Here is a 9240-nt window from a genome sequence, read left to right on the forward strand (position 1 = left end):
AAGTACATAGGTTCCTACTGAAACGGCGGCTACTTTAGACCCGTTACCCATTCGGAGATCAACATCTCCCTTATTTAGCTTCCTTACGCTTTTTAGGCCCTACAAGTGATTACACAAGTGAGAACCATAACCAGTATCTATCACCCAAGTTGTATTTGAAGCGTAATTTATGTCTATCATAAAAGATCCGGGTGAGAAATTATATGTTGGCTTCACAATGCCAGCTTTGATGTCATCCAAGTATTTTGAGCAATTACGCCTCCAATGTCCCTTGTAATTACAATAATTACAAGTGTCTTTAAGAGGATTACCCTTCTTAGGTTTAGGCTTGGTAGAGCTATTCGCAATAGCCTTACCTTTGCCCTCTACCTGTACGGGCTTCTTACCGGCATTCCTCCTAAACTTCTTCTTCCCCTTCACATTCATCGAAAGTACATCCCTCCTTGTACTCCCACTCAATACCATGTCCTTCTCTGCTTGCACAAGCAGAGAATGGAGCTCATGTAGACTTCTCTTCATGTTTGTCATATTATAATTTACCCTAAATTGGGTAAATCCTTTGACATGTGAGAGAGAGTGGAGTACTCGGTCTACCACAAGCTCATCAGGGATCTTGCTTCCCAACCCATCTAGACACTACAAAAAAAAACACGGGAAAGTGACGGAAAAAAACCGTCAGAAAAAGCCTATTTCCCCTTAGAAACACGCATTTCTGCCGGAAAGACCGTCAGGAAAACAGCGTCACTACAATTCGTCACAGGAAACGCTTTCCTGACGGTTGTTCCGTCAGGAATCATATTACTGACGGAATTGTGACGGTCATTCTGTCAAAATTAAAATTTAGGGTGACGTAGGAAGTCAACATTTTATTGACCATACTGACGGAAAAACCGTCAGGAAATTAGAATTCCTGACGGAATTTCCGTCAGGAATTCTAATTTCCTGACGGTTTTTCCGTCAGTATGGTCAACAAAATTTTGACTTTCCTGACGATAATCTGGGCAGTGGCTAGAAACAGCAGCTTGCTGCCCAGCCACAATGCGGAATTTGCATTGTTTTTACGCACCAAACCTGCAAAAAACCAAATACAACCGTCGACCGCCAAGCGGGAATCCATTTTCATGTCGACCGCATGAGCGGGAATCAAGAGTAGACAACGAAATTATCGATAGAAAACCGAACACGATTGGAAGAACGAAGTTGTTACATAAAAACTAAAGGTCAAATTTTTACATGTCTCATAAAAAAATGTCTTTTACATACCAACTAAACTACTAATCCGTAATCATAAGTGTCATAAGGTAGCCTTAACTAAACTACTAATATAAGAACATAGACGACGATACTAATAATTACCTAGAGGCTCAATATAGTCACTACCAAAGACATGCCCGTCTCTACCGAAAGGGTGGGGGAAACCTGAGCACGAGGGAGGGGGTTGAGATTGGCGCATCTCAGCCAAAGCTTTTTCCATGGCTGCCATTTGCTCAGCTTGGAGACAGACTATTTCTTGAGTGGCGCGCATTTGTTCCTCAAGACTTTGTCGTGCGGCTCGCTCATTGTTTATTTGGCGGGCAAATTGAGTAAGCTGGGTAAGAGTGTAAGAGAATGATCGACGAGTACCTTTGTTACATGGACGTTCATACCACATTTCGGCCGCTACATCACCGTTCACGAAATATCTTCCACGATTGTCAAAACCATCGACAACGGTGTAGAACGAACGGTACTCGTCTGGAGCCTCTCCGGGGGCGTTGGTCGACTCATCTCTTCTTGATAAACGGCCTAAAAGAACAACAAATAAGGAAAAAATGATGTTATATATAAAAATGAGGAAAATACAATAAATATTAACATTAAGAATTAGAGAAATACAATAAATATTAACTTACGTCGGTCTTAGCAGCTCGAGGATTAACCCACTCCCCCTTCTTGTTTTTCTTGGTCTTTGAAACAACTTGTAGGGTGTGGCCGACTCACCCTGAAAGTAGCATAAAAACGTAAATTGATTATATTCGGTAATCAATAATTCTAACCAATTTGTGAAAAATAATAAATACAATACTTACCAATTCCTTGAAATCATTTTAAGTACGTGTGAACTCACGGGTTGTCCATCTTTAAGGTTAGCCTCAAAGAAACGGACTGCGGTGTCATTAAAACCCGTCGTAAGGTGTCAAAAATAATATTTATAATTCCAACTACAACTATAGATAGCGATAGCAGGGTCGAACCACAGAGAGGCGGGGGAATTCTAGTTGTCATTATATTTTAGTTTAAGGTAAGGTGGGTTTTGATTGAGTAATAACTAATGCAAATAAAAATAGAAAAGAAATAAAGGAAATGATGTAAACAGATAATAAAGAGAAGCTAGGATGATCGGGTCACTACAGCTACGATGGCACATAAGTCTAGATAAGTCTCGAAATACGGTCGTGGATGATGGGTATGGCAAGTCCTCTCGGTCCAAGTCAACTAATAGCCCCTCTCGGTCTATGCTATTAGTCCCTAGGTGTCACCAATGCTAACTTTCGTTCTTGACTAGTAGTCCTAATGCCTAAATCACTTACCTTTCAGTCTAGCAATTTAGCCGTCTCAATTCGTTAATCTAAGTCATTCCCTATCTTTCGATCTACGGGTTGGTCAAAACTAAGCATCTAATAAGTCTCCGCTAGGTCTCATTGATAGATATTGCACTTAACGAATTAAACGAAGCAAATCAGACACGAAGGTGGTCGACCGACCAGCTACCCCAGTCGACCGACCACCCGACTCAGTCGACCGACCAGGTAAGCCAGTCGGTCGACCAAGCCCTAATCCAGGGGTCACCTATTCTAATGCCATCTACGCTATAGATCGCCTACATCCTAGCAAGGGGTGCTTAGCTACGCATATTAAGATTGGTAACAACAACTAAACTGATGAAAAGCATAACGGATTGCATAATAATACTAGGAGAATGAATAAATTGCATAAACTATGAATAAAGGGCTTAGGGCTCCTAAACTAGCAATGAATAATCTAATGAAGCAATAAATGTAAAACTGGAAATAAAAGAACAAGAAGAATACCGAAACAAAGAGCAATGAATAAGATCCGGAAGCAATGAACTTTATTAAGAATTAACCAAGTGTGTAAACTAAACTAATGTATGAATTGAGATCTAAAACTATGAACTAATGGAAACTAGATCATTGATACAGTGGAAAGGTATTACGTTATATAGCCAAGTCTCGTAATACTTTTCTTAAAACCTAATTACATATGGGCTTTCTAATCGTCTTTTATTTCACGCGTCAGCTCGTGGGGTGGTCGATCGACCACTAGACCCAATCGATCGACCAAGGTACCTGGCACAGTAGCTTCTGGAATTCGCGCTCTGGTCGATCGACCATGTAGGTCAGTCGATCGACCAAGGGTGTTGTACAGTAATGCATTCTGACGAATTCTGCAGCGCGCAACGATCTTAAAAAATCTGCCATTTCTTCGTTACTTGGTCAAATCAGGCGTTCTACGCGGCGTTGGAAAGCTAAGAGGATAAGCTTTCACCTGCAATTAGAATCGCTCGATTATCAGCTCTAGAACTCAAGATATTGCCATCTGAAGCAGGCTGCAATATCGTGAAGTGCTTCTTTGCTTGTTAAACTCGTACGCACCCATGCTTTTGCTATCTTTAGGCCTTGAAACGCGCACCAAGCTCATTCCTCGAGTCAATACTTCATGTCAAATGCAATGCAAGGTACTTAGGGACGGATTTGGCTCGATATCTACTTATTTCCGCATAAATCTGCAATATTACATAAAAATACGAAAGTAGACAAAATGGGGCAAATAGTAGCATAAACTACACAAATGAGCTCTGAAATGCGTGTAAAATAGGGCGTAAAACAACATATTTAGGACACACATCAAACTTCCCCAAAACAAACCCTTGCTTGTCCCCAAGCAAGAACTAGACTCGATCCTAAAACCTAATGGAACGAGTTCAATCTCAGAGCGAAATGCAAACTGAATAGCCTAAACCAATTTAATGCAACAACTAACAATCAATTAGCAATATGAGTCATGCAAACGAGTTATGTAGTCGTCAAAAACTGCTGAACCGTCAACTATAGAGACTTATCATCATGGACTCTCACGGGTCGCTCATATCACACATAAGCACAGGTGAGTATATGTAAAAGATAGAAAGAATTCATTTTGTAGTGACACTCACCTAACTACGACCTATAAGAACATGCCTGCAATCTAATATGAAAATAATCTCTACAGCCATACATATGCATTCCAACCAAACAAATGACCATGACACATGCCGAGGTAAATATGGATATGTGAGGTATGGGCAAGAAGGGGCTAAGACGAATTTGGATAAAAACAGAGTTAAAAGCCAAGCTAGTAACTAAGGGAACCAAATTAATAAACCATTCCAACTTCTTGCTCAAAATTTCAGTCGAAGCGGTGCTAATAGCACGCACAAATCTCACAATCTCCGATATAATTGTAATTCCCCAAATGATGATAATAAAGCATGGGAATAAAATCACCAACTAATCAAAACTCCAACCATGTGATTTTGTTTTTTTTCTTTTCTCGGGCTCTAGTCGATCGACCAATATGGCCAGTCGATCGACCGCCCTCTACAGTACAGCACGCATTTTCTCTTTTCTCTTTTTCGAATCATTTTTCTTCTTTTTTTTTTCTTTTTTGTTTCTTTCATTTTTCAATTCTTTTTCCTCCTTCATTCTTTTTATCAAACATCATCTCAATAAGAGCATATGCAACCAAAAATAATAAGAACATTCCCAAAGACCAATACTATTAGCTTGACAAAGGCAGGCCGAATATAGGATGTAGTAAAAGGGACAAAAGGCTATTTTTGGCTATGAGGGGCTCATGGGTAAAATGAATAAAGGAAACCTCTTCCACATGTGTCAACAAACCACAAACCGAATGCATACAGGTATTAAGCAGATTAAGTTCATATTTATGCAAATTTATGTAACATGTCTCATAAGGAGTACTACTCACATCCTAGATAAACTGGTCATAGATGTCACCAGTTATAGGCTCTAAACCTCAGAATATATAAGTAGTTTGCCAAAAATCTAAGTCAAGTCTCAAGTTCAGCAAGAAATTTAACGAAAACTCGTAGACTATGCAAATGATTCTACTAATAACATGTCAATTGAGCACGGCTCAGGCATAAACAGCTGAAAATGCAATGTCATCATTGAAATACTACCGTTCCGACTCGACCTATATGCTAAAAGTAAACGTGCAATTTATTGAAATTTTTGAAAATTTTCAATTTTTTGAATTTTCTGTATATATAAGGGAAAATAAATAAATGCAAACTGAAATGCAATAAACGTGAAACAGAATTGCAATAAAACATGTGCAAATGCAATGCAAAACCCTTCCCCAAACCAAATCACACAATGTCCCCATTGTGCAAAATCATGTAATGAAATAAAAGGGAAACGGGAATTTGCGATAAATTAAATAAATAAGACATAAAGTTAAACTCGGAAACTCACAAGACTTTAAGCGCAACAAAAGGAAACCTCCCCAAACCAGCGTGAGCTAGGAGGTTTCAGTAGCCAGCAGTGCTACCAATAAGTACCTGAAAAGACAAACAATACCACGCATAATTCCGAGAAAGCAGTGTTGAAGCGGTAATTATGTGCAAAAATTAAAAAACGGAAGAAAACAGAAATATGTCGGAGAATAAAGTGGAGAGAAGACTCCCTCAACTCCGCAAATCGACCAAACACAGCAGGGGAATGATCGATACAGTGTACAAGAAATGAAAGTGGTCGATCGACCATAGCAGCGATCGATCGACCAGGGTGAACAGAACGAAGCTCTGGAATTCGCAGCTCTCGATCGATCGACCATAGCGAGTCGATCGATCGGAAAACTCTTTGTAAGTTCTGATTTTCTTCGAATTAGCTCAATAAATGGAGCTAACATGGTCTATAAACCTGCAAAAACACATAATAACGCGCCAAAAATTGCGCAAAACCCAAAGTAACAGTCTAAAGTATTTAAAATTCCAAGCAAACTTATTAAAATGCGAAGTCTCGCGCACACAAAAACAGTAAAAAAAGTCTAACAAAAACAATAGAATGTTTTGTTTTTGAATAAGTCCTAATAAACTAATAGTTGATCAAGAATGGCCACGGAATGGCCCACTTGCTCGGCTTCTGGCTACAAGAGGTAGCCTCTACAGTGCTCATCTCCTCAGTGGCACTCCTATCAACTTCAACATCCGCAGAACTCAACGGATCAACAGCTTCAACATCTTCCCAAGCAATGACCTCTTCTGGCTCATCAAAATCCAAGTCGGACTCCGTCACTTTGACTGGCTCCTCATCAGGCTCCTCAACTGTGCCATAGCTAAGACATCCTAGGGCGCCTCTTTGAATGATTGGCTCCTTCACAGCTGGAGCAACATGCGGCTCTTCCTTACCCAAACCATTTCCTACAATATCTAAAACAGAAGAATCTTCCTCCAATTCGCTCCCAATCTGGGGCGGAGGTGTTACAACAGGAATAGGCATAGAGGCAGGCATGTCAGAAAGCACAAAATAAGATTTCTTTTCAGAAACCGTATTACAAGTTACTGGCCACATGGGGTCTTTCTTCTTTGCTGTCTGGGCAAAGACGATGGAATGTTTCCCTACTTTGAAGGTCAATGTCCCTGAGCCAACATCTATAACTGCACCCGCAGTGTGCAGAAATGGTCTACCCAGAATGATAGGTATGTGAGCATCCTCGGGCATATCTAACACGACGAAGTCAACTGGGAAAAAGAACTTTCCTATTTGCACAGGAATGTCCTCTAAGACTCCTATTGGCTGGACCGCAGAACGATCAGCCATCTGTACTGTCATGTTGGTAACTGCAAACCTAGTCAATTTCAACTTCCTAGCAAGACTCAAAGGCATAACGCTAATGCTAGCTCCTAGGTCACATAATGCCTTCTCAATTGAGAAGGTACCAATATTACAAGGGACTAAAAAGCTACCTGGGTCTTCTAGCTTATGAGGTGCAGTATGGGTCAGGTAAGAACATGACTCCTCAGTTAGTGCGAAAGATTGCACAGTTTCAAGTGACTTCTTTTTAGACAAAAGTTGCTTCATAAATTTCATGTAAGCAGGCACTTGATTAACTACTTCAAGAAAAGGAACTTGTACGTTTAAACTACGAATAACATTTTCAAATTTGTTAAATGATACCTGTTCCTTTGTCGGCACTAATCTCTCTGGATAGGGGGCTGTAAGAAGTAACTTAGCCCTCTCCTCTAAATCTCTCACACCGGCATCAGTGGATTTAGGCTGAAAATCCACGACCTTCTCCTTGTTGAAGCTCGACCCTTCTTCAGACCGTCTCAAAAATGAACCATTAATCGTCATTGGGTCATACTTTGGAACCGGGACAGACCCATCAGCATTTGGGTCTTGCCTCAATAGTTTCGGGGTTGTCGTACCCCGAAACAAGTGATCCCTCAAGTTGTCTGGCATTGTAGGACGAAAAGGTTCAATATCAGCAGCGTTGTCAGTCGATCGACCATGTATGTCAGTCGATCGACTGACTTCTACAGGACCAGAAGCTGTTTTGTTTCGCGCTTCAGTCGATCGACTGACATACCTGGCAAACGTCTTTTTCTTGCCACTGTTCACCACGGCCTTTTTCTTACTTGGTTCCGCCTCATCTTTTTCAGTGACATCCTCGACCATAGCGGGCCCCTCAAGGGTGGACCCACTCCTCAAAGTGATAGCATTTAGGGTCTCTTTTTGATCCGGCTGCGACGGTAAATGCCCCGGAGCTCGAGTTGCACTCTTGCTAGCCAATTGAGCAATTTGGCTCTCCAAAATTTTCATCCCGGCCTCTCTAGCTTGAGACTCTTTCAGCAACAAATTTTTCAACTCAGAAAAATCAGAACCATGGGACTGCTGCTGCTGCTGAGGGATATACGGAGGCTTTTGATATGGCTGCTGCTGCTTATGAGGGGGCACATAATTCTGCTGCTGATGCTGCTGTGGGGGTGGAGTCGGATTTTGGACATTTTGGCTACTCCACCTCAAGTTTGGATGGACATTTGGCTCAAAATAAGTATTTGTCTGCCTATAATGTTGAAAAGGAGCACAAGACTCATAGGGATTAGGACAAAAATCTGAAACATGTCCCTCAGCTCCACATCTTTTGCAGACGAAAGGACCGTCTGACACAGCATTCACTTGATAGATCCCTCCTTTAGAAGTTCCTCCCAACTCGTACTTATCAAATCTCGCCGTAAGAGCCTCTAATGCAGCTACAGAGGGGGATTCAGCAGCTCTCCTTTGATTTCCCCTGGAATTTCCATACTCAGCTTTATGGGTGGCCAAATCATCAATAATTTTCCACCCCTTAGTTTCTCCAACATTCTCCTGGAATCTGCCATTAGCTGCCGCATCCAGGATAGCCCTCTGATCGTCATAAAGCCCATTATAAAATTGATTGCATAGGCTCCATTTCTCGAACCCATGGTGCGGAATAGTTCGGACCAGCTTCTTGAAACGGACCCACGCCTCATGAAAATTCTCATCAGGACCCTGTTTAAAGCTCGTGATCTGAGCTCTAATGGCATTTGTCTTCGAGGCAGAGAAATATTTCTTGTAGAATGCTAGGGCCAGCGACTTCCAATCAGTGATCCCGTTAGCAGCCCGATCCAGGTCTCGGTACCACTCCCTTGCAGCATCACGAAGAGAGAATATGAACATCGTCTCCTTCACCTGGTCCTGGGTCACACCGGTTGGTGGGGGTATGGAAGCAATGATGAGTCAATGAATGTCTCCATATGTTTGGCTGCATCTTCATTTGCAGCTCCCCCAAATTGGTTTCTCTCAACCAAGTTGATATAAGACGGTTTTGGCTCGAATTTTCTATCCGTCCCTGGTAATGCGAATCCCTTATAGAGATTCTCGGCTGTCGGCTCAGAGTGACTGGCTATACTCGCTTCTTCAGCCATATCTGGAGATGTGACAGTCTCAGCTGATGAAGTAGAAACCGGAGATGAAGGTGGATCCTCCTCAAATAAAGCGTTCTCGTAGTAACTGGACAGAGTACTCAGCTCTTCCTCTGTCGGCAATACTCTAGATGATCGTCTCAACTCACGCAACGTCTTCTCAATCTCAGGATTGAACGGTAGTAATTCACCACCCTGTGACCTGTGCATAAGAGGAAACTACAAGT

Source organism: Silene latifolia, chromosome 3 (genome assembly GCF_048544455.1).
Source record: "Silene latifolia isolate original U9 population chromosome 3, ASM4854445v1, whole genome shotgun sequence".
In the NCBI taxonomy this organism is placed as follows: domain Eukaryota; kingdom Viridiplantae; phylum Streptophyta; class Magnoliopsida; order Caryophyllales; family Caryophyllaceae; genus Silene; species Silene latifolia.